Source organism: Camelus ferus, chromosome 29, assembly GCF_009834535.1.
Source record: "Camelus ferus isolate YT-003-E chromosome 29, BCGSAC_Cfer_1.0, whole genome shotgun sequence".
NCBI lineage: Eukaryota > Metazoa > Chordata > Mammalia > Artiodactyla > Camelidae > Camelus > Camelus ferus.
Window position 1 is genome coordinate 24,970,131 of NC_045724.1, and position 24,267 is coordinate 24,994,397.

The 24,267-nt window shown below is 46.2% G+C and overlaps 1 protein-coding gene and 1 long non-coding RNA gene across 7 annotated transcripts in view; both read right to left on the reverse strand.

Annotated features, from left to right (window-relative positions):
* Positions 1–24,267, reverse strand: part of LYN (LYN proto-oncogene, Src family tyrosine kinase) — a 105,756-nt gene that overhangs the window by 56,226 nt on the left and 25,263 nt on the right. The gene's annotated exons all lie outside the window — the stretch shown is intronic.
* Positions 346–23,181, reverse strand: LOC116660537. Its single transcript, XR_004316125.1, has 3 exons — positions 23,171–23,181; positions 14,098–14,102; positions 346–476 (listed from the first exon to the last, which is right to left on the reverse strand). It is a non-coding gene; the product is annotated as an uncharacterized LOC116660537 (long non-coding RNA).

A 24,267-nucleotide genomic window follows, 5' to 3' on the forward strand; every position in this document is an offset into this window, starting at 1 on the left:
AAGGGATTTTCCAGGAAGAAGGAACCTCACATGCAAAGCACTGGCCCCGAGACGGCATTGCCTGTTCAGGGAACTGCTTCAAGCTGACCCCTTCCGGGAACTAGTTCAGTCTCATCTCTTCAGGGAACTAGCTGGAGCTGATCCCTTCAGGGAGCAAGAAGGGAAAGTCCAGGAGTGGGGCTGGAGGGAGGCACAGCTTGGGTGCAATGTGAGGAGCTGTTACTTTTCCTTGAAGACGAATGACCTTTTGCAAAGCAAAGTGAGGGCGCCTAGGGCTTCAAAGGCAAGGATGATTAAGAGCCAGAATGCACAGAACCTGGTTCCAGAGGAATGTGGCTCGGGGTCTGGGGAAACGGTGGCCTTCACCACAGACGGAAACAAAGGAGGAGATACTGGTGTGGTTTGGTCTAGGAAGGAGGAAATGAGGGGTGCCTCCTGAAGGAGAAATTGTTCTAGGACACTTCAGGGGCTCTTCTCTGACTGTCATCCTCCCTGCATTGTCGCCCCAGCTCACCCTGCGTTTGGTCCTGAGGGCTTCCACGAGGTCCGCGCCCTTCACCTTGTTTATCATTTCATTGGTTGCCTAGGAAGCCTCTAAGGACGGGCACACCTCTTTCAGAAACTAGCGAGCTGTAGTTCCCAAAATAAAGGGGAAGCAAGTGCTTCTTTGACTCAAAACAGCACTTTTTTTTCCCCCCGCATGCTAAAGTTTCTGAAATGGAGATGAGTTTTCTTGTTGATCTGTGAATAAACAGGCGAGTTCTTTTTGACCAATTCTAACCCCACCCTCCAAAAAAGCTGTACTTAACTCACCGACATTAAAACGGTGCTGCACGACCGGCGGAACGCGGCAGGGGGAAGGGCGGCCCCGAGCCCCAGGGGAGGGCCCCGCAGGGTCCCCGGGACGCGCGCGCCAGGCCTGCGAGAGCGCCCTTCCCCACCGCGCACGCGCGCCGGCCCTGGGCAGACCCCGTACCCCGCGGGCTCTGGCACTTTCCAGCTCTGCCTGTTTTCCAGATCTGGACAACAATGTTGCCTCCCAGACAGGTCTTCGCTAACCATGCTATGGAAAAGGTCATCCCTCTGCCCAATCCTCACACTTTAGGCCCATCCTTCTTATTATGGCCGGCATTCTGCTACACGAGTTTATTTAAGGTCGGCTCCCCAGCGGAACCGAAGCCGACCCGCCCGGCGCACAGCCGGCTTCCTCCCTGCGATGTGCCCAGCGCCGCAAACAGCGCCTGCTCGGAGCAGGTGCTCCGAGAGTGCTCATGCGGAGGATGAATGGACCGAGCGCTCTGGCTGCTGCACTGGGGGCTGCTACAAGCTCATCCGGACCCCTCTCCGGCTGGGCGAGGAAAAGGAAAAGAGACGCCCCCTGCCCCAGCCGTTGTTGTTCTAGAAGAGACGGAGAGACAGAGACCTCCAGAACTAACTTCTAGTTTCTAGAAAACACAGAGGCTAGGGGAACAAAAGGATCAGACAAATCCAGGATGTGCCTAAAGCCTGGACACTTCAAAAAGTACAGGGCAGGGGAAAGAGGCAGAATCATTCTTTACTGAGAGACAGACGGTGTGTGAACCTTGAATGAATCCTCGGTGGGGCCGGGAGGGGGAGCGGGGAGGACACGAGGCTGGGATCACTGGGGGAAATCTGAACATGTGTGAACATGGGGGTTGTGTGTTTTACAGGCATGACAATGGTTTTGCGGCCACGCCGGAGAATGTCCACATCTAAGGAGTTGCACGTGAGGTGTGCAGGGACGCAGGCTCATGGTGTCTGCAGCTTGCAACACTTCCACCAAGATGAAAAAGAGAAGGGGGGGAGGTGAGGACAAATGTGGCAAAATACTTTTAAAATGAGTGAATCTAGATGAAGATACTCTTTTTTTCTTGTAGATTTGAAATTTTCAAAATAAAAAGTTGGAGGGGAGAGTAAGAGGATAGTATGTACAACTTTATGCAAAAATTTTTTCAAAATATTAGAAACCCCTTTGGAGTGTGTGTGTGTGTGTGTGTGTGCGCGCGTAGGCAGGAGATGAGATCAGAAAGGCACTTTGTGGGTGTTAGTTAACAGGCATAAAGCAAGGAATCGGTGACCCAGACCTCTGAAGGGGTGATGGCGACCGTCTGAGGGCAGTGGCCGTGGGAAAGAAGACAGAGGATGAAAATACAAAGCAGGTGGATGTGTTGAGGGGTGGTATAATCCGCAGATTATCATTTATTCGTATTTCATGATTTCCCCTCCTGCATCACCATGGATAATTGAGAACCAAATGTACACACTGTAGAGAAAAACGGAGGCGCCCCATATGGAGTTACCGTGGCTCTGGTGGAGCCGCCCTGCCTGATGACACCCACTGGCACTGAGCTTTGAGTTTGGGGCCCTGCAGTTCAGACACCCCAGCAAGGAAGCTCAGAGAGCATCTCCTTGTGTCATGGGATAAACAACAGCAGCTCACACCGGGTCCTCAATTTTTTACGTGGTGCGAAGGTACCAGAAAAGCACAAAACACAAGGCACCCTCAACAAACACTGAGAACATGGTCACAAGTTTGCCAGTGGTAGGAGCAAGGCTTTACCATGATTTACACCTTAGTATTTTTCAATTAAACGTATGTAATTTTCTGATCATTTCATTTAATCCTCAAAGAAACCTCACTTTACAGAGGCACAAACTGAGGCTGGGAGAGATTAAATGACTGGCCGTGGTCACAGTGGGCACTGGATTTGCTGCAGCGGGCTTCCTGCCAGGAAGAGCCAGAGGGCAGCCTGCGTCACAGCACACTCACCAGGGGAAGCGGAAGCTGGCCTGGGTCCTCACTGGAAAGGGCAGCCCCGGCGTAAGAATTCTAGTTTCTTATGATGGGATTTACATGAAGTGCCATCGATGACGTAGATGGCAATGCCTTCCTTTTTTTTTTTACAGTAAATGAAGGCACATTCTACTTTGGGTTAATCATAATGATACCTGAGGGTCTCCCATGCAAATACAACTCTGGGGTGTTCATCACATAAGCTCAACCAGACGGACTAAGACACGCAGACAGCTCGGCAACCCAAAGGGGCATCCACCAGCATATCCAGAAAATGGGAGCAGGTGACTTTTCTGTCCAAAAGTTTCCTTCACTGGGACAGATACCATTAGGGATGGCTCATCCTCATTTAAGGGCCTTAGAAACTAAAATCCTTAAAAACAACAACAACAACAGCAAACAGACTCTGGAATAAAAGCCCCCTCGTTTATCTCCCTGCTGTCTCTGGTGAGACCAAACAGCGCCCTCCAGTTATCCATCTGCTCGGCAAAGAGGCAGCTGTTCACCTGGAATTCCCCTTCTGGGGATGTTTTCTCTTCTTCCCCTCCAGCTTTGCTGAGATATGACTGACATATACCACTGCATAAGTTTAAGGTGCACAGCGCGATGATTTGATATACGCATGTATTGTGACACGATTACCTCCACACAGTTAGCTAACACATCCATCACCTCACATAGTTAGGGGGGTTTGGGGTTGTTTTTATGCTGAGAACTTGTAGAGGATTTGTTTTCTAAATACCCTGGCACCGGGCACAAGAGTGTTCACGTTAGAGTACATTACAGACAAGGACATTCTAGATGTCCATCAACAGGGGTAGTCCCTCACATTAGGAGAGAAAGGTGGGTGAAAAAAGAGATGTTTATAATTTGGATGTTCCTGACCATTAATCACTACTGATTGAAAAAATTTATATATATATATATGTCAATTAATTTATATAATCACACATGTATCCATATATATTTAATGTGCACAGAAAAGAGTCTAAAAGGATACCCACCACCATGTTGGTCAGGTTCTAAAATCCACTTGTAAGGGGCAAGATCCTATATAGATGCACTTTGTTTTTGAAGTTTCAGAGTTTCCAGAATGGGAGCTTTACTTAGCCTGCAAATTCATTTCTTATTTCTTAATTTTTTTGGTGTGGGGAAGTAACTAGGTTTATTTATTTATTTTAGTGTGATTACTGGGGATTTAACCCAGGAATTTGTGCATGCTAAACACACACTCTACCACCAAACTATATCCTCCCCTTTTGCAAGATCCTATATAGAAATTTTCTTTTAAAATTTCTAAAGGAAGATATTACAATTTGCAAAATATCCCAGAGTAAGAACTGTGGAGTTGAATTATAAAACTCAAATCCTGGGTCCCGTCCCTCAATTATTTAACTGTGTGATCCTGAACAAGTTGCCTAATCTCTCTGTGCTTCAGTTTCCTTCTGAACAATGGAGACAAATCCATCTAGCTCCTTAGGTTGTTACGAGGGTTAGGTGCATTAAATTAGTTAACACTTATAAAGTACTTACAAGTATACTTAAAACGGGACCCCGGGAGAGCCAGATACATGTTTGTTAAATACATAAATCAGCGTGGCCCGAATACCAGATTTCCTTCCAACACTGGGAGAGAAACATTCCCATGATGAGATGCACAAGGAAACCCCAGCTCACCCCAAAGAGCGAGCGGCAGGGGTACTTCTCCATCTCACCTTGGCTGTCATGGGCCACTTGGATGGTCTAAATGGACATAGTGTCCCCTCTCCCCTCTTTCGGTCAAGGCACCTTAGATGGCATGTCGCTCTGCTGTGCACTTGCATTAACATGATGACCTGAAGGTAAACGCACGCAGTACTCTGTGATGAAGGAAGAGAAGACACTGTGCGATGAAAGTGATGAAAAAGTTCCTGAGTTCGCATTTGTATGACATAAATTTGGTTAATATTTTGTTTGCTGTCATAAGTTGCACAAGCTTAAAAAATATTCCATCATATCTATTTCAATCTAAAGTCTTACAAATTCACCTCCTTCTGGGCTACATAAAGACTTTAAAATCACCAATTTAAGATCTTCTCAGAGTTTAAAGAAAACAAAAACAGGAAATTGGATGCCACTTCCCCCTAGGGAATCTTAATCCATGTTTTAGCAGTGACTTCACACACTCCTAGATCTTAACAGTTTAAAACACGGTTACTAGAATTTAAACCCTAAATTTCTTGCCTTTACATAGCGCTACAAAAGAACTGTTGCTACCGCATTTTGTTTTTATGACAATTTATGCATTTTCTGCCTTTATCCCGGCAGCCAAAAAGAAGCTAAAAACATTTTTTCCACTTCACCACAACTTCCCAAGCTGAGTGCATACATCTGCACTGAGTTTCCCCAGCAACAAGGGCGTTTCTCGTCCACAGGCTCACCGGGAGCTCTGAGGTCTTCCTCCTGGCTCTGCCCTTCCCTTGCCTGACCTCGCAACGTCACGCAACATCACGCGTCATTCTGGAGTAGCCAGAAACGTCTCTGGGGTGGGAGAGGGATGGAGCGTGGGAGAAAAAAGAACATGGAATTGCCCGCTTTGTGCCTGGCTCGGTACAGACGCGGTCAACACCCCCTGAAAAGGACCTGTGCCCAGTGATCAAAGTTCCTGTCAAAGTAGAACTTGGCCCTTTGGCCTCAAAGCTGCAATTCTATCCACCCAAGGCCTTGTGTCTGTGCTGTGAGCTCATCTCCAAAAGTTTTCTGAATTAGGGAGCCATAGAAAGAGAAAGGGCGCCCCAAGGACATGGAGAGGGTGGTAAGGATCCCAAACAAAAGTGGTCTCGACCTTCAAAAGTAGGCTGTTTGGTTCAAGGGTCAATTCATAGGATGTGTCCCTAAAACAGTGTCCTGTGTGCAGTCTGGGCCCAGTTATGTATCTCAAGAGATGGACTTGGCCCCCCCAAACAGAAGCCTTTCAGACATCCTTCGAGCGTTCTCCTTCTTGCTTTACTTTCTAGAACGAGACTTTAGAGACTTTTCCAGAGAAGCAGAATCTACAGAGGAGTCGCGATGTCTCCTCCAAACTACCTTCCAGAGAGAAGAGGAGTGGGAAAAGCTTCACTAGCATCCTCGGGACGGCAGCAGAGGAGACAACACCAGGGCCACACTCCACCACCAGCGCCACCAGTTCCAACTTGTTGTCTTGTCTTTGGTCAATTTTCCTAAATTCCTTTTGCAAGAGAGAGAATTGAAAAAACCCTCTTTCCTTAGGCAGCTTAGATTTTTTTCCTTACACACAATGGTAATCATTTTCAATCATTCTCGATACGTTTCCTCAATAAAATCACCCGAAAGCCACTGTTGTCATGGTTGGAAAGCCGGTGACCCTGGTCCGTCTGGCTCCAGAGCCTGGCTTTCTTACTTGACCAGCTTCTGATATAAGGTCCGCCCAAGGTCAAAACACCATATGACCCAGCAACGGTGCCTGTCACTGTGGTACCTGGCAATCCCTGGCTCCCAGGTTTCCTCTGGGTTCCAGATCAAGTGCAAGTCGTGGACGACTTGGACCACGAGGCTGCTCCCTGGGTGTGGGTGTCACCGCCAGTCTGTGACTAAGGTCACATTGGGCTCCCCCCAGAAGGAAGGGGCATGCGATTTTAAAGAAGTACTTTAGAAAAAGGTTTTTTATTGAAGTATAATTGATTTACAGTGCTGTGTTAGTGTCAGGTGTACAGCAAAGGGATTCAGATATATAAATATATATATTCTTTTTCAGGTTTTTTTTTCATTATAGGTCATTACAAAATATTGGATATAGCTCCCTGTGCTCTACAGTAGGTCTTTGTTGTGTATATATTTATATACAGTAGAGTATGTACGTGTTAAGCCCAGACTCCTAATTTACCCCTCCCTCCTTTCCCCTTTGGTAACCATAGTTTGTTTTCTATGTCTGTGCATCTATTTCTGGTTTGTAAATAAGTTCATTTGTGCCATTTTTTTAGATTCTGCATGTAAGTGATAGCACATATTTGTCTTTCTCTGTCTGACTTACTTCACTTGGTATGATCATCTCTGGGTCCCTCCATGTTGCTGCAAAGGCATTACTTCACTCTTTTTTATGGCTGAGTAGTATTCCATTGTGTGTATATGTGTGTGTGTGTGTATACACATCTTCTTTACCCAGTCACCTATTCATGGGCATTTAGGTTGCTTCCATATCTTGGCTATTGTAAATAGTGCTGCTGTGAACATTGGGGTACCTGTATCTAAAAGAAGTACTTTCTGGTTTACAAGAAGTGAGAGAGAGGAGCCTGAAGGCTCCTTAGAAAGACTAAGGCTGGGACAGAACCAGTGTCCACAGGGCCTGCCACCCTCTACCCTCTTTTCCTATGAAGAACCAACTGGGTGGGAGGTGGGGTGGGAAGTGGCTTCAAGAACATGTTTATCATTACAGGGCCTCGTCCCCTCCCCCCGCCTGAAGGAGGCTCCCCTCTGCTCTGGGTCTCACACGGGCTGGAGCAGGAAGGGAAGTGGGTGTCAACACCCAATGCCGGAGGCTCCGCTCACTCCGTCTGCAGAAGGTTTTAAGGGGATCCAGACGTTTCTGAGAGTCCCGATGTGATCCATTTGCTCTCGGGGTGGGCAGAGGGCTAGTATAGAACCCCTGACATCAGCCAGCGCCAGCCCTGCGTCAGCAGGACTTTCTAAGAACGTGGAAAGAGTCTGTGGCTTCTTTCTCCCCAAGCAGCACAGGAGAAACCCTGTATCTACCTACAGCTTGGAAAGGAGCAGGAGAAACGTGAAGGACCAAGCTCTTACCGTAAAGAAATGGAATCAGGATGGAAAAGAGACTATTTAAGCTGGAAAAGACTTGAACCCTGTTGGCAGACGGAAGGCTGTTTTCCCACCTGCTGCTATTCAGAGCTCTGAAGAGAGAAGATGTAGAGAATGCGAAGTCTTCTTTTTCTTGTTTTCTTTTTTGTTGTTGTTGTTGCACAGCTGAATTGCAGTGTGTAAATTCTACAGGCCTACTATGCACAAAATGCGTTGGCTCCCGAATTAGACAGTGGTGATGGCTTTACAGCCTCGTGAACAGACTAAAACCCACCAAACTGTACCCCTTAAAAGGGTGAACTTATGGTACGTACATGAAGTGGACCATAAAAAATTAATTAAGAAAAATGACCCCCCCCTAAAGAGACAGATGCCATGCAGTATGGCTTTTTCCCTCTTCGTTACTTTTTCTTTATGCCTTTATGATCAAAATCTGATACGTTTTAATTGACCTTGTGTTTGCTGATGTCTTTATCTGATTTGAAACCGTTTCTTTATTTTGTGCTTTGAGACAAAGGCACAGCTGCGGGAAGACCCAGGGGTTAGCCAGTGAGCATAAAAACGTGGTGCAAACCTGATAAAGAGATGCTCTGAGACAGCGATGCGTAAACGCAGCGGACCGACTGCGCATATCGGAACTTTAACAAACCAGTACAGTTTCAGTCACTACATTTATTCGAGTGAGTCCAGAAAAGAAGCACAAGAGGATTTCAGAGGAGATGAGGTTCAAACACCTGGAGGTTTGGCGTCCAGCACAGAGAAAGTGGAGGAGACATCTGGTTCTTGCCTCAAGAGAGCAGAGAAGTTAGGAAGAAGGACGCCTGGCTGCTGGGTCCAGCGCGGACAGTCCTGTGATTACGGACAAACGCACTCTCGTTTCTGCCCTCTGATGTCCTCACCATCGAATGAAATCACCGGACTTGGCCTGAGAGAGTACGTGATACGGTCTTTACCTTGATGACACCTGTCAAGGTCCTTTCAAGTGTATCCACTTCTTAACACAACATCACCAGTCCCAGCTATAAACGCTGAAAATAACTGAGCAGTTACACAAAGCTCCTCAGAAAAGGATTCTCGCTGTGAGACCGTAATACCGAACAATCAGAAACAGACTTGCTTGCCAAATAATAGGCCACTGGTTAAATAAATGTAGACCAGCTCTCAAAATCCATTTCACCCAACGCCGGTTCTCTGGGGATTTTCATTTTACAAGATGATCAATTTACCAAATGTGCATCTTTTAACTATTTGTGAGGTTTATACAATTGCGTACTAGACGGGATGCTCCAGCAGCTTCAGCTTATGATATATTAGTATCAGTTAGAGTAGCTTTTAACAGCTTAAAGCTGTGACACTTCTTACCAGAGGTAATTGCTTTAAAAAGCTTTTGAAGATTTCTGTGATACTTTGTAAGGAACGTTCTATTTTCAGAAGCTAAGAATTGTTGTGTCTTCTTAGGACTATGTTAGCCTTAGTTAACAGTAATTAGTAGCCTAATTATTAAGAATATGAGATAATTGGAGAAATTTGATAATTTATTGAATATTTGATGATGCTAAGGACTTATTTTTGTTTAATAACGGTATTAAATTTATGTCGAAAACAAGATTCTTTACCTTTTAGAGACTAAAATTAAAATATTTATGAATGTAATTTTAAAAACAGTAATTAGTAGCTTAAGTGCAATGAGACATGGTAGTTTCTTAGTTTCCTAGTTCATTTCCTAACTTCATTCATCCTTATGTTTTTAGGATTTCAAGCTATTTTCTAAAAATTCTTTGACCTTAGTGACGTAGTGTTTTGGGTTACGTGTGAGGCTCCAGTCTTCTGCTTCTTTCTAGAAATTCCTCTATACACCCTCACTTCCCTTCCACATCTCAGGGCTGTTCTATCCTTTCATGTCAAATGATTTTGCAAACAGCTGACAGGTCGACACCCCCTGATTTCTCCCTAGAATCAGAGTTTTAGCGTGGCGTATGTGTGGGGAATGTTTTATCATTTCCAACTTCTTTCTGATGCCTCGAAACTTACATGTAAACTTAATTTTTAAGTTTTTTCACTGCAGGACCCTCAGAGTTGATATGCCATTTGATGAACTAGCAGGAGAACATTAAAAACGCACAAAGTTCTTTAAAAACAGAAATAAAAAAAAAAGAAAAAACAAGATTCAAGTACTTAAAAGAAACACATCTTATGGTAAATTGGAACATTTGAAAAATTCATCAAATTAGCCTTCAGGCAGCTGACTTTTGTAAAATTGATCTAGAATGGGATACCTCAACACAAAAAAATCCTAGTTGTCATTAAAATGTTGCACATGTGTATTTATTGATATGAAAAGATATTCACAATATATTTAAGTTTAAAAACAATACATACAGCCTGACACCACTTTTCTGAGGGGAAAAGATACAGACAGGAAGGAAAAAATCCAGGAAGAAATGCCCTAAAATGTCACAGTGCTCGTCCGCAGGGGGCGGGACTGCAGGTGTTTCTGGTTTTGCCTTTTTCATCTTCTTATCGTATACATATATATGTAATTTCTTATTCACAGATGTATATATATGTACGTGTACACACACCCACACACCCCACCCAAAGTTCAAAGGATCTTAGGTCAGGTGTTTAATCACCCTCACTCTAAAATTTTAAAAGATGTTTTTCATTTTGCCTAAATTATACATAAGTTTATACACCCACACATATACAGTGTGTCTCTACGATATATATATAAATGTAAAACACACACATATATAAACTTGTACAAAAATGGATGAAAATTTTAAAACAAGAGAACTTGAACCCATGGCCAAAGGCCCTTCAAACCCAGATCACCCGTGGGAGTAAATAATATGGAGAGGATGCAGCTGGAGGCTGTAGTCTTTGCTAAGATTAATAGGAAATGAAATAGAACATGAAAACGAATATATGTATGTATACGTGTGACTGAAACATGATGCTGTGCACCAGAAACTGACACAGCATTGTAAACTGACTCTACTTCAATAAAAAAAGAATGCAAACTAAACAAGATAGGAAATGAAGTGTCAATCACAAAGATTTTTATCAGACATCAGGAGAAAGGCTCAAGGTGCAGGAGAGGCACCCGAGTGCGCGCTGGAGGGACGGCAAGGGCCTGCTGGCTGCCCCAGGAGGCGACAAGCACTCAGGTCCCCATGTAAACACAAGAGGCGGGGTCAGCTGATACCTACAGGCCCCCTTCTCCTCAACTCCAAGCAAGCTGGACGGCCGTGCCCGGATCCAAGGCAGGCATGGGGTGAGCGGCAGGGAAGGGGCTGGTGAGGCTGGAGTGAAGCTGGGGCTAGGCTGTAAGAGAGAAGGCCAGGGTCCTGACCGTCTGAGGACAGCAGGTACACCGAAGACATGTGACCTTCCCGGGGACAATTTATGCCCGGAGCAGAGCTGATCCCCATTTGCATAACTCTTAGTTGAGCAATTTCTCACAGAGGAAGACATGGGGCATTGCTGAGACAACTGGGGGTTTTTTGGTTTTGTTTCTCTTGCCAATAAAAGGGAACACTGTGAAAACAAGATGAGCTCATGGAAACCTACGTGTCATGGGGGAACGTGTCACTGAAAGGACCAGAAGGGTTAAGTCAAAGCAGAGTCTGAATTCTGTACGTACAACCGGCCAGGAAGTGTATGAAACATCCACTTTGTTTCTAGCCTCGAATTTTTAGGATCCACGAACCAGCCACCTTGACTTAGAAACACGTAAAGTTACATATTTATATTCTACTCTAAGAGTTAAGTCAGGTTTACATCAATAGATTAACGGACTAAAAGTTATGATGAAATCGAGAAAAATGGAACTTCTCCCAAGACAGCTGAGAAGCTAAAGGTTATATATCCCACCAGACATTTCTGCACAATTCTTGGACGTAGACGACAAGTCGCCAAAAGTTTAGGTTTTCCAGAGGCTAAAGCAAAGGGGAAAAATGCCCATGGATGTAAATCAACCTGCTTCGCTACAGCGGGCTTTCTCAGCCTCAGCACTCTTGACATTTTGAGCCATAAAACATTATTTGTCATGGGGCCTGTCTGGTGCACTGTGGGTAGCTGGCATAATCCTTGCCTTCTACCTACAAGATGCTAGGAACATCCGCCGCCCCTTTCCCCATCGCCAGGTGTGACGACCAGAATGTCTCCAGACGTTGCCAAGTGTCTCCTGATGAACGCTGCATGGTAGGAAATGATCTTAAGTATCGATATTTTCTGTTACATGCTTTGTTACTCATCAGGGAGGAGGGGTTTACTATTCCATTATAAAATGTGAAGGGCACAGCCAGAAACCTTGTCCCGCTGATGCCTGCGCTTGGGTTGTACACACAGACACAGGCTCCCAAAGACACACACAGACCTGGTGTTTGCTGGACGAGACTCAGAAAATTTCCTTTTAATTTTTTTTTTTTAAAACTGAAGTATGGCTGATGTATAATACTGTGTTAGTTTCTGGTGTACAGCAGAGTGATTCAGTTATGCATACACATATGTATACATTCTTTTTCAGATTCTTTTCCATTATAGGTTATTACAAATGATTGAATCTAGTTCCCTGTGCTCTACAGTAGGACCTTGTTTATCTATTTTATATATAGTGGTATATATCTTTTAATCCCAAACTCCTAATTTATCCCTTCCCTCCCACCTTTTTCCCCTTTGGTAACCATAGTTTCTTTTCTATGCAATTCTATTCTGGAGACCCAGAAACTTTTTATGAGAAAGCTATCGCCCTGATTCTATACTTAAATACATAATAAGCTAGTCTCATGAGATAAAGCTAGAAGAAACAGTAAGAATGATCTAATCGACCTGCCCCCTCTTATGAGGAGGCTCAAAGAAGTCAAACCAAGATTAGTTACTAATAGATTTTATTTGCATTGACGGTAACAAAAAAACACATTTAAAAGTATAGTGAACAGAACAAGAGCGCCCAGAAGTAGTCAGCTGATCTTTCACAAAGGAGCAAAAGCAATTCAATGGAGAAATGACAGTCGTGTCAACAAGAGGTACTGGAACAACTAGACATCGAAATGCAAAAAAAAAAAGAAAAAAAAAAAGTAATCTAGACCCAGATCTTCCATCTTTTACAAAAATTGTGTCATCAATGATACCTCAATTTTAAAAAAATTAACTCAAAATGGGTAAATGCAAAAATATAAAAAAAAAAAAAACCCAGAAGGTAATACAGGAGAAACTTTAGATGACCTTGGCTTTGGGCGATGATTTTTAGATACAAAACCCAAAGCATGATCCATGAAGGAAAAAACTGACCAACTGGATTTCACTAAAATTAAAAACTTCTGCTCTGCGAAAGTCACTGTTAAGAAAATGAAAACAGAAGCCACAGCCTGGGAGAAAATCTTTTCAAAACATAAATAAAGGACTGGCATCCCAGATACACAAAGAACTCTTAAAGATCAATAATTCAAAGACAAACAACCCAATCAAAAACTGAGCATGAGCTCTGAACAGACTCGTCACCAGAGAAGAGAAGAGACAGCAGGGGAGCCCGTGGAAGAGGCTCCACGTCACAGGTAGTGAGGGAACTGCAGGTGAAAACACCGCTCAGAGTGATGGAAATCCAGCACACTGACGTCGCCAAACGCTGCCGACGTAGGACACGAGGCACTTTCATTCACAGCTGGGGATTGAATGAAAGAAAAACGGCACGGCCACTTTGCAAGACAGCTTGGTGATTTCTCACAAAACTAAATCCACTCTTAACATAGGAGTCTGTCTTTCTACTACCTGGTATTTACCCAAATGAACTGAAAACTTAAGCTCACACCAAAACCTGCTCATGGATGTGGATCGCAGCTCTATTCATAACTGCCGCAACTTGGAAGCAACCAAGACATCCTACAGGAGGTGACTGGAGAAACAAACTGCGGTCCATCCTGTTTACCAATAAAAAGAAACAAGCTATCACGCCAGAGAAAGAAGGAGAAACTTAAATGCACGTTGCTAAATGAAAGAAGCCAGTATGGAAAAGCCACATACTGTATGACTCCAACTAAATGACATTCTGGGAAAAGCAAAACTAGGGAAACAGTTAAAAGGTCAGTGGTGGAGCACAGGGGACTTTCAGGGCTGTGAACTACTCTGGATGACACCGTCATGGTGGATACAGGTCATCAGACATTTGTCAAAACCCACAGAATGTACAGCACCAAGAGTGACCCCCGATGGAAACTGTGGACTTTCGTTAATAATAATGTATTAATACAATTGTCACCAATTGTCACAAATGTACCACAATATGTAAGATGCTAATAATTAGGGGAAACCAAGGGGGTGGTGAGCGCTGCATGGGAAACCCTCCGTACTTTCCCCTCACTTTTTCTGTAAGCCTAAAACTGCCCTAAAAAATAAAATCTATTTTTTTAAGTATATTGTGTCAGAACAGGCCTCGAGTCACATACTTTTGAGTCAGTATTTCAGAAAACGGATCCTCAGTTTGGGGAAGACCGTTGCCTTAAAAGGTTCCTGCTGAGAAAAGTTGCGTATGTCCCCGTAACATGCTCCTTCTTAACACCCAATGTTCTTTACGATTATCAAGGGTAGACTGTTACCTGCTCTGCCTTAATCATCGTGATCAGCAGCACTATTTACAATAGCCAAAACATGGAAACAGCCTAAATGTCCATCAACAGGTGACTGGATAAAGAAGATGCGGTATATTTATACAATGGAATACTACTCAGCCATAAAAACCGACAACATAATGCCATTTGCAGCAACATGGATGTTCCTGGAGAATGTCATTCTAAGTGAAGTAAGCCAGAAAGAGAAAGAAAAATACCATATGAGATCGCTCATATGTGGAATCTAAAAAACAAAAACAAAAACAAACAAACACAAAAACAAACAAACAAACAAAAACAAAGCGTAAATAAAGGACAGAAATAGACTCACAGACAGAGAATACAGACTTGTGGTTACCAAGGGGGTGGAGGGTGGGAAGGAATAGACTGGGATTTCAAAATTGTAGAATAGACTACACTGTATAGCACAGGGAAATATACACAAAATGTTATGATCACTCACAGAGAAAAAAACGTGACAATGAGTGTGTATATGTCCATGAATAACTGAAAAATTGTGCTGAACACTGGAATTTGACACAACATTGTAAAATGATTATAAATCAATAAAAAATGTTAAAAAAAATCATCGTGATGTAAAATACAACAGAATTTCATGAAATCTTCTTGGCTGAGTTCCCAAACGTCTACATTTTTAGCTGGGGAAGATAACTGGTAAGAGGTGGAAGCTCCGTGAATGTTTAATAATAAAGTTGTATTCCTAACAACATGCCTGCAGTTATTTACAATAAATGAAAGATACGACTGAGTTAGACGCGGAAATGGCAAAAGGCAAAGACCATCTGATAAGGCAGCCCTGAGTACACACAGATAGTTGCACAGCGAACAGCATTTTATCAGAAATTAGTAATCCTACAAAATCACCACTGTCGACCAATAGTTCGGTAAGTCAATTAAGTAAAAGGAGGACTATCTGGTACCCTTCAAGGGACGACTGTGGAGCGTCGAAATTGACGATAAGAAAGAGGCTGGATCTCATGAGCGAAACTGGACGGGGCATGTGAGGAAGGAGGGTAGGAGTCTGATGTCTTATGTTAAAGCTTTTCAGTTGTTTTGGTTTTGAAATTATGTGCAAGTGTCACCTGGAAAGGGAGAATTAATTTTCAAGATGGCTGAAAGAACTCTGACTAAATAAAAAATGTTTATAATGTAATTTTCGAGCAAAGTAAGACACAAATTTTATCTACATTACGATGACAGATGTAGAAAAAAGTTTGGAAAGGATTATTCAAATCAAATTGCATCAAAATGAAAATAAAGACACTTTCATCCTTCTCTGGTTTTAATTTTCCTCCCTCTCCACTGCCAAAATACCCACAACAAGCTACCTTGTTTTACTTTTATAAAAAATACAGTCGTTAAATTAAAAATCAAACACAGTGAACCACTTATGGACACTGGTCACCCCCACGCAGCTCAGCCTCATCGAGGCCCCATGAACTGGGAGACAAGCAGCCTGGAGGTGCTGTTCCTGTCCGGCTGCCCTGACGTCAGAGGCAGCCTCAGTTTCCTCCAATGCAGTGGGATAAGCATTGCACTCCTCCCCACGGGGTGCGCTGGAGTTGACTGTATTCAAGGACACAAAGGCAGAGAAAGCACTCCTTCCCCAGGCCCGGCCCCCCACCAGCTTGCGGTGAAGCATGTCGGTCAAAAGCCAGGTAATAACTCCGCCCTGGAAGACCACACATCACAGGGCCAAGACTTCCAACACAAAAGAAGAGTGAGAACTGGAAACCATTCTTTGGACCAAGCTTGAAGACAAAGTTGTGGCTTCTCCAGTGGGATGGAAGACACTGGATGTGGATGGAGGAGGCTGTCCCTTTAAACTGATTCCAGGCGTTTAAAAGTGAAGAGGAGACTGGAGGCCATGGCTGGGTCCCAAGCCACTTTCTTAAGACACAAGTGGCTAAGAGGTGTCTTAAGCTGCAGGAGGAGAGCAAGAGATGGCAGAGACCCATCAAGCACCATGGTCCCCAAACTGTGTGCCAAGGCACCCCAGGGCGCCAACAGCGAACTCACAGGGGGACCTGGGGAGACCTCACATTTTCACGGGAGGCACAATGACATTTGTATGACACTGTGAGGACTGCTGGCTCGAGGCAGCCTCATATCTACATCAGCTGGTGCTGGATTCCTTGCACCAACCTCACATCCGTGGGAAATCAGGCCTTCCGTGGTTGCTTTGATTAAAGAACAACTAGCACATGAAGGTCAACATCGAACAGAAAGTGAGGAGGGTGGTGTCCAAATCCGATCCCAAGAGCTGAGGAGCCACGTGGCACAGGTGTAGACATCCCATTAGCGCATACTTGTGTTCCTCTGAGAACAACAGAAAAGTGTTATTTTTTGCTTTCCAAGTATTATTATTTCACATGGTACTCAGTTGTTGCAACAAATGCCTAAAAGTTGTTTGGACCTAACTCCCGGGTCAATGGTGCTGCTTCTGCTGTAGGATTGCCGTGAAAAAATGACCAAGACAGTCAGGGGGCTGTGAAGCAAGAATGTTTGGGAACCGGTGAGCCGGTAACTTTGAAGAGCAAGCAGCAGCGGACAGCGGGGAGGACAGAGCAGGTGGGTGCTGTCAGCTGGAGCGGAGGGTGGGGCCCCCGAGGGGCGCGCAGGAGGTGGGGGCGTGCGGGAGGGTGCGGGGCTGCGGCCTGGGACCCACGGGTCCGCCTCCCACGCAGCTGGCACTGCCATCAGGGGAAACCTCGATTCTCAGGAAGGACTGATGCCCTGGAGGAGGTCCCCAATCCGTTTAGGAAAATGGTAAATCACTTAAACAGTGTGACGGATATTCTGTTGAATTGCCGTTTCTCTGGGTAAAAATTTCTCATTTTCTTTCCCCTCCCCATCCTAGTCACCCAGGCTCAAAAGCTCTGTCCTCTTGGTGACCTGCATGTCACACTCCATTCTTTGGGCAGCTCTCGGTCAAGCCCTGCTGTGTTCACAGCAGAGCCATGCTGGGTTTCTAGGTGGAAGGCGGGGTGGAGGGGAGCTGGACCACACGAACAGTGTATTCTGATGGTTTTCTCCTGTTGAGAACTCTCTACTGAACTCTCCAGGATAGTAATTACTGAAAGATCCGCTTTGGGTATAACTATTCTGGGGGGTTGTGGTCGCCTCTGACCCTCTGGCATCAGTCTTTCTCATCACATCATCATCTCACCACAGCATGCATCCAGGACAGACATCTGTGTGTGTTGCCATGGTGACACCATCCTGCCTTCCCCATTTGGGCAAATCCCACCAACCCTCCAAAGCGAGATTCGGTGTGAATCAGGCTGACTTCTCTCCACCATCAATTCGGAACAGTTTCAGAAGGATAGGTGTTAACTCTTCTCTAAATGTCTGGTGGAATTCACCTGTGAAGCATCTGGTCCTGGGCTTTTGTTTGTTGGGAGTTTTAAAATTACTGATTCAATTTCAGTTTGGTAATTGGCCTGTTCATATTGTCTACTTCTTCCTGGCTTCCTGGTTCCGTCTTGGCAAATTGTACCTTTCTAAGAAATTGTCCATCTCTTCTAGGTTGTCCTTTTTGCTGGCGTACAGTTGCTCATAGTGGTCTCTCACAATCCTTGTATTTCTGTGATGTCAGTTGTCACTTCTCCTTTTTCATTTCTAATTTTATTAATTTGGGCCCTCTCCCTTTTTTTCTTGTTGTGTCTGCTAAAGGTTTATCAACTTTGTTTATCTTTTCCAAGAACCAGCTTTTAGTTTTACTGATCTTTTCTATTGTTTTTTTTTTAATTCTCTCCTGTAATCGATGTAGGACTTAACCACAATTCCCAGGACCTCTCTGATAGTCCTGCTTTATGTCATTCTGTAACTCTGCACCACCTCTTGTGAATGTGGGTGGCTCGCTCCTCGACTAGACTGTAAACTTCTTGAGGGCAGATACTGTTTGTTCTGCCTCTTTGTATGGCCACCGCTTCCACCACGGAGACACACACAGGCCCACTGCCTGGTGACCAAGTCACCGCAACATGCCATCACTGAATTAAAGTGGAACTTGGAAACCCCATGAACTGCAGTCTGCAGTCAGAAACAATTGTGTACACATATCCCACTGCATTTATTAACCACAGTCTATCTGGTTTATAATAGATAATCAATAAATGTTAGTTCCCCAATTAATTTCATCTCAGGTCTGTCTAGACCGTGACAACTAGCATGAGGTCCCCCTTCCCTGAGAGCCTGTGATCAAAGAATTGGGGCTGAAATCTCTACTTACAAATAATTTCCCCGAAATGAAGCAGCCAAGGGCTTCAGGATGAGGAGATTTGGGTCCAGCCTGGTTCCTGTGTGTATTAATAGCCATACAGACATCAGCAAGTTACTGGCTTAAATTTTTCTACTCATCGGTAAAATGTGGATAGAACTCCTCCTTCAAGGGTTATGGGGAGGGTTAAGTGAAATAGCGTATGTTAAAGGCTCCACCCCCGAAAAAGTGAACAATACATTGCTCCCCATTTTCCCTCCCTGGCCTCCCAAAACAGGGAGCTTCAGATCACAGTGACATTATCGTGCGCAAGTGAGGAGAGGCTCCTGTGACCTCTGCACAAACAAAACTGTTCAGGAAGAGTCGCTGCGGAGCCGCTGAGAGCGTGGAGCCCCGCACAGCCGCGCAGGCCCCTCGGGCGCCCGGCCCCGGCGCCGCCGTCGCCCCCCGCCCGCCTCCCCGGGACGGACGCGCCAGGCTCCGGGCCCTTCCCCAGCTCACGCTGATCCGCTCGGTCCTGTCGCTGTATTTCCAGCCCCCACCCACACATCTGGCAGGAAAATGAGTTCTGGATTTGCAGCCACCTCTTGCTCAGCTGGCTTTGGGTTTTTTCTCTGATTTGGCCACCAAGAGAGTAAAGGCGTGAAGAACTCTATCTCGGGCCTCAAGGCTCGTCAGAGTGAAGGACAAAGGAGAAGAAGGAGGAAGGGGGCAGCACACAGGACGGGTCTGCCGCCCGGGTTCGCACGCGAGGCGAAGCTGCCTCCACGCAGCGGAGGGAGCGACGCGAACCGGCCGGTCCCTCCCGCGCCCCCTGCGCCTCGGGGACGCGCCTCCGCCAGCCCCACGCAGGCCCGAGAGGGACTCCGGGTGGACACCGTCGGCCTTTCAAGCAGCCGCGGGAGGAGGAAGTTCCTCGTTCTCCCGGGCCCGGGGTTTTTCTCTTTTGGGTGTGTTTTCTCTTTCTGAAACCAGGAAGCTCAATTTGCCTAATGGTCCAACCCCAGCAGGATGACGGACTCTTCCCTCAAGCGCCCGCAGTACCGTGGTCCGTCCCCCCGGGGGGAAGGCGCCTCGTTTCCCAATCACCCCGACACAGGAGCCTTCCTCGTCTCCTTGGGGAAGCCTGTCCTGCTGCTATTTTTATGAAAAGTACTATGTTCGCCGATCATTCATATTTCTGTCTCCTCTTCTCACCAAAAACGCCGAAAGTGCGAACACTGCGTTCGATCTCCATTCCCTAAAAACACAAAGATCAAAGTGTCTTTCCTCCCGGCCTCTATTTCTTTCTCCACTTCCCGCTGAACTGCTTTTGGGTTCAGAAGCTCACACCCTGGCCCTCTTCTCAGTTCCGTCTTTAGCCCGTAACGCCCAGCAAGTTCTGCTTTGCTCACAGCCACTGACATCCTCTTTTCTCACTTACTATTTTTGCTAAAAACGTGCTCTCCCTTTGTAACACATGCAGACACGCCAGGCCCTCCCTGTCAGGGATGTATGCCCTCCCCATGCCATCACCTCCCCTGGCCTTCACCTCCAGATGGGCGGGGGGCCTCGCCCCCGCCCCCGTGCGGCCCCACAAGGGAACGGGGGGGGGGGTCCCCTCAGAACCAGAGGACGGTAGGCACGGGCTGAGCTGGAATCCCAAGCTGCTGGTTGACCTTGGGAAGTAACACTTAATCCCTTCATCCTCAGGTGGCTCACCTGGAAAATGAGGCCACTGCACGCTCCCCACAGGACCACTGTAGGGGCGTCCTGCGCTCATCCACCCAGGGCACCATGCAAGCCCCACCCTGGGGGGCTCGCGTCAGCATCACTGCAGTGACCCACCACTGCCTGGTGGTCCCTGCATAAGCCTTCCTGCATCCTTCCCACACCTTAATTCAGCTGCGCCAGTTGGAGCAGCACATCCTGTATGTGTTCTAGCCACGGATCAGGCCCCAGTTCTCAGCCTCCGCTGCACATGGAAACAACGTGGAGCTTCTGAGGGAACGACGTGGGCCCGGCTCTACCCCAGGCCAGCTGCGCGGCGGCCCCTGGGGTGAAGCCTGGTGCCCGCAGTTAAAACTCTCTACAGGTAAACAAGTAGCGATAGGAACTCCAGGTGGTGGATGGGTGAAGACAAGCAGGGTAACGGGGTGGGGGCGGGCTGGGGGGCAGCAAGGCCTGTGCGGGGATGTGCCCGGGGAACGGCCCCGTGGAGGGGACAGCCTTGCGGATCAGGGACGGAGTGGACAGGGGACTGGGCCGGCACGGCAACGCCTGCAGGAGACACGGGGCCACCGCTGTCCCCAGAGCACCCCAGCTCTCCCCTCTGCTGTCCTGCTTGCTCCGCCCTGCCTTCAACCGGGCAATTTGGTGCTTACCTCAGCTTCCTTCCAACAATCCCCCATTTTCTGCTTACGCTAGCCTGAGGAGGTTTCCATGGAAACCCAAAGAACTTCTACTAATACAGTAAGTTATTTAGTTTATATGTAGAGATATAAATATATATGTGTGTGTTTAAAACTTCTTTTTAATGGAGGTACTGGGCATTGAACCCAGGAGCTCGTGCATGCTAAGCAGGCGCTCTACCACTGAGCTCGACCCTCCCCCAGGTTATTTAGTTTAAATTTGTCTTATTTCTGTAGTCATATCTGACAAACATGGAACTTCAAATCAGGAAACAGGGGGGAATTTATTATAGCCTCGGCCACTGAGTATCCCAAACATACTCCTTAACCTTTTCCGGACCTCCCGTCTTCTCCTCACTTGTGTAACAGGCGGGGTGAAATAAATATCCATCTCTTCCAGCTCAAATTCTGTGCATCTGGGCTCATTTTCACGTGCTGAATATACTGTAAGAGGGACACTGGAGGTGCAAATATATGGCGTGGGCCTCCCCTCGGGGAGCCGAGTGGCTCAGCCTTCGGGTTAATGGAAGTTAATTTCACGTATTTGGGGAACTCTTTTCTTTCCTTCCTTCCTCAGTTCATGTCACCAGCTCGTCACTGTCCCTTCCCTCACTCCCTCAACTTCATGAGCTTGACAAAGTATTATTGGTGCATTCAGCATGTAAAAATGTTTACCTGTTGATGGGAATGTAAATTGGTGCAGTCACTATGGAAAACAGTATGGAGATTCCTTAAAACACTAAAAATAGACCTACCATATGATCCAGCAGTCCCACTCCTGGGCATATGTCCAGAGAAAATTATAACTCAAAAAGATACATGCACCCCAGTGCTCACGACAGTACTGTTTACAATAACGTGGAAGCAACCTACATGCCCACCGACAGGTGAATGGGTAAAGAAGTCGTGTTGTGTGTATACATACACACACGCACTACTCAGCCATGGAAAAGAATGAAATAATGCCATGTGCAGCAACATGGGTAGACTTGGAGATCATCATTTTAAGTGAAGTAAGTCAAACAGAGAAAGATAAATATCATATGATGTCACTTATATGTGGAATCTAAAAAAAAACAAATTTTATTTACAAATCAGAAATAGACTCACGGACATAGAAAACAAACTGCGGTTACCAGGGAGGAAAGGGGGTGGGGAGGGATAGGTTAGGAGTTTGGGATTAATAGATACAAACTACTATATATAAAATAGTTAAACAACAAGGACCTGCTGTACACAGCACAGGGAACTATATCCAATTTCTTGTAATGAGCTGTAATGGAAAAGAATCTGAGAAAATATATATATGTATGTATGTGTATAACGGAATCACTTTGCTATACACATGAAACTAACATTGTAAATCTACTACACTTTAATAAAAAATAAGAATTTTTTAAAAAATGACAATCTAGATTTTAAGAAAAACATTTAAAGAGCAATTTCAAAAGAATAACCCTCCCTGACCTCAATCATCACCTCAAATTAACAGAAACCTCATTTTTTATTTTTCTGTCTGATGTCTCACACACACACACACATCCCACCTAAGGCAGCGCTGAATTATTCTGCACAATCTAAAGCAGTGTTGCTATCCCCAGGTCCCCGGTTTAGAGCCAGAGGTCAGTCCCCGCTCTCCGCTCAGGCGTGGGGCATTGTGACTCTCAGTACATGACGAGGGATTTATATCTTCCTTCACATCTGGTGCTCAGGCAGCATCGCAGATAGGACACCCGCCCAGAACAACTGTTCCAGTGTAACCGTCTACACCCGCTGCCCTCTGATGTAAACCCATGTCTGCACTGCTCTGGGATCTACACTTTGCACACACCCTTCCAGAGTGGTATCATGTTTGAAAATCAGGCATGAATCTCCCAAAATCACTCAAAGTAATCTGACAAAGTCCAGAAGAAATAGAAAATTTAGCCCGAGAAGCACTGTTTTTAAATGAGAAAACAGGACTGTTTAACAGCTTGCTCTTGGAGAAGTACCCTTGGCCGAGAAACCCCTAGAGTCCTGGCTTCAGACCGTGCAGTGAAAGTGAGGACCCCATGCCCCGCCCGCCCAGAACGGCACCCGCTGTGCGTGGGCGTGACCGGCCCCTGGAGATGCTGACAGGCTGATGGTTTCTTAAGTGAGTGAGGTGAGCTGTTGGAGCAGAGGAGCAGGACCCTGGGTGGGGAGACTGGCAGAGGCTGCAGCTGCAGTAATGAGTGATGACAGAATTTGTCTGTAAGCGTTCAGAGCAGAGGTCGGCGGTGACAACATCTACTAATGGTACAAGTCCCATCTGACGCTGGACGGAAGAGCCCAGCATCAAAAAGGCTAAACTGCAGCAGACTTAACAGGTCATTTAGATCAGCAGCCTCAGCCTCTCCTGGGAAGCGGGTAGAAACGCCAGTTCCCAGATCCCCCCGCCCCAGATCTACTGAATCAGACCCTCTGGGGCCAGCGATCTGGGTTCCAGCCAACCCGCCATCGGATTCTTACCCCTGCTGAGTTCCTACCAGTTCACTAGTCCAACTTCCTTACTTTACAGACAAGACAGTGACGCCCAGTGACGCCCGAGGGCCAGCCCCGTGCACGTGGCCAAGTGAGAAACCAGAATCCCAGCCTTCAGGGTCTCCGCCCAGAACCTCAGATATCTCCGTGCCTGGTTTTGCTTGCACCAAAGTATCCACTTTCAAAGAATCTAAATTTAATAAAGTACATTTAAGCAAACTATAGTTAAGATCAGTAAGCCTGGGTATCAGAGGCTTGAGGGTGTCCAGAACCTCAGAACAGGCAGAGGACAAGGAGAGTCAGCGGAAAGCAGGCAGCACCCTTCTAGAACTCAGAGAGCTCGGGCAGTCGCAGCCCAGTGTGATGGAAACTCAGATGAGAAGACACATTTTCAAAAGGAAGAGCAGACAACAGATTAGGCTTTAAGACAAAGCACAGCCTCAGTTGTCGACCCACGGATAATACACTGTTATAAATGGAACTTTTTCAACTGATTAACAAACGCATCCGCACTCTCCGTCTAACTGGATGTCATTCAATTATCCTAATTCAAAGCAGGGGAAACCCCAGGTGCAGGAGCAGAGGGCTGAGCCCCTTCCAAGTCCAGCCGGACCTGGACCCCCGACACGAACGCACCTCCTCATTCATCTTCCCTGTGTGGGTTTGAAACCTGGCTCCCCTGTCACCATCAAAACGAACGAGGCCAGGGAGTGAAAATACAGCAACTTCCTTGATCTCTCTTCCTTTACCAAGAGGGTAAATCTGTGGGGTCTTGTTCGGAAACAGTGCTTTCTCACGGCTGGGAGGGGAGAGCGAGGCTTGTGGGGAAAAGGTACAAGGCCACCCCCACCGCCGCGGGACGCGGTTGTCCGGATTCCCACCAGGTTCCTGGACGTG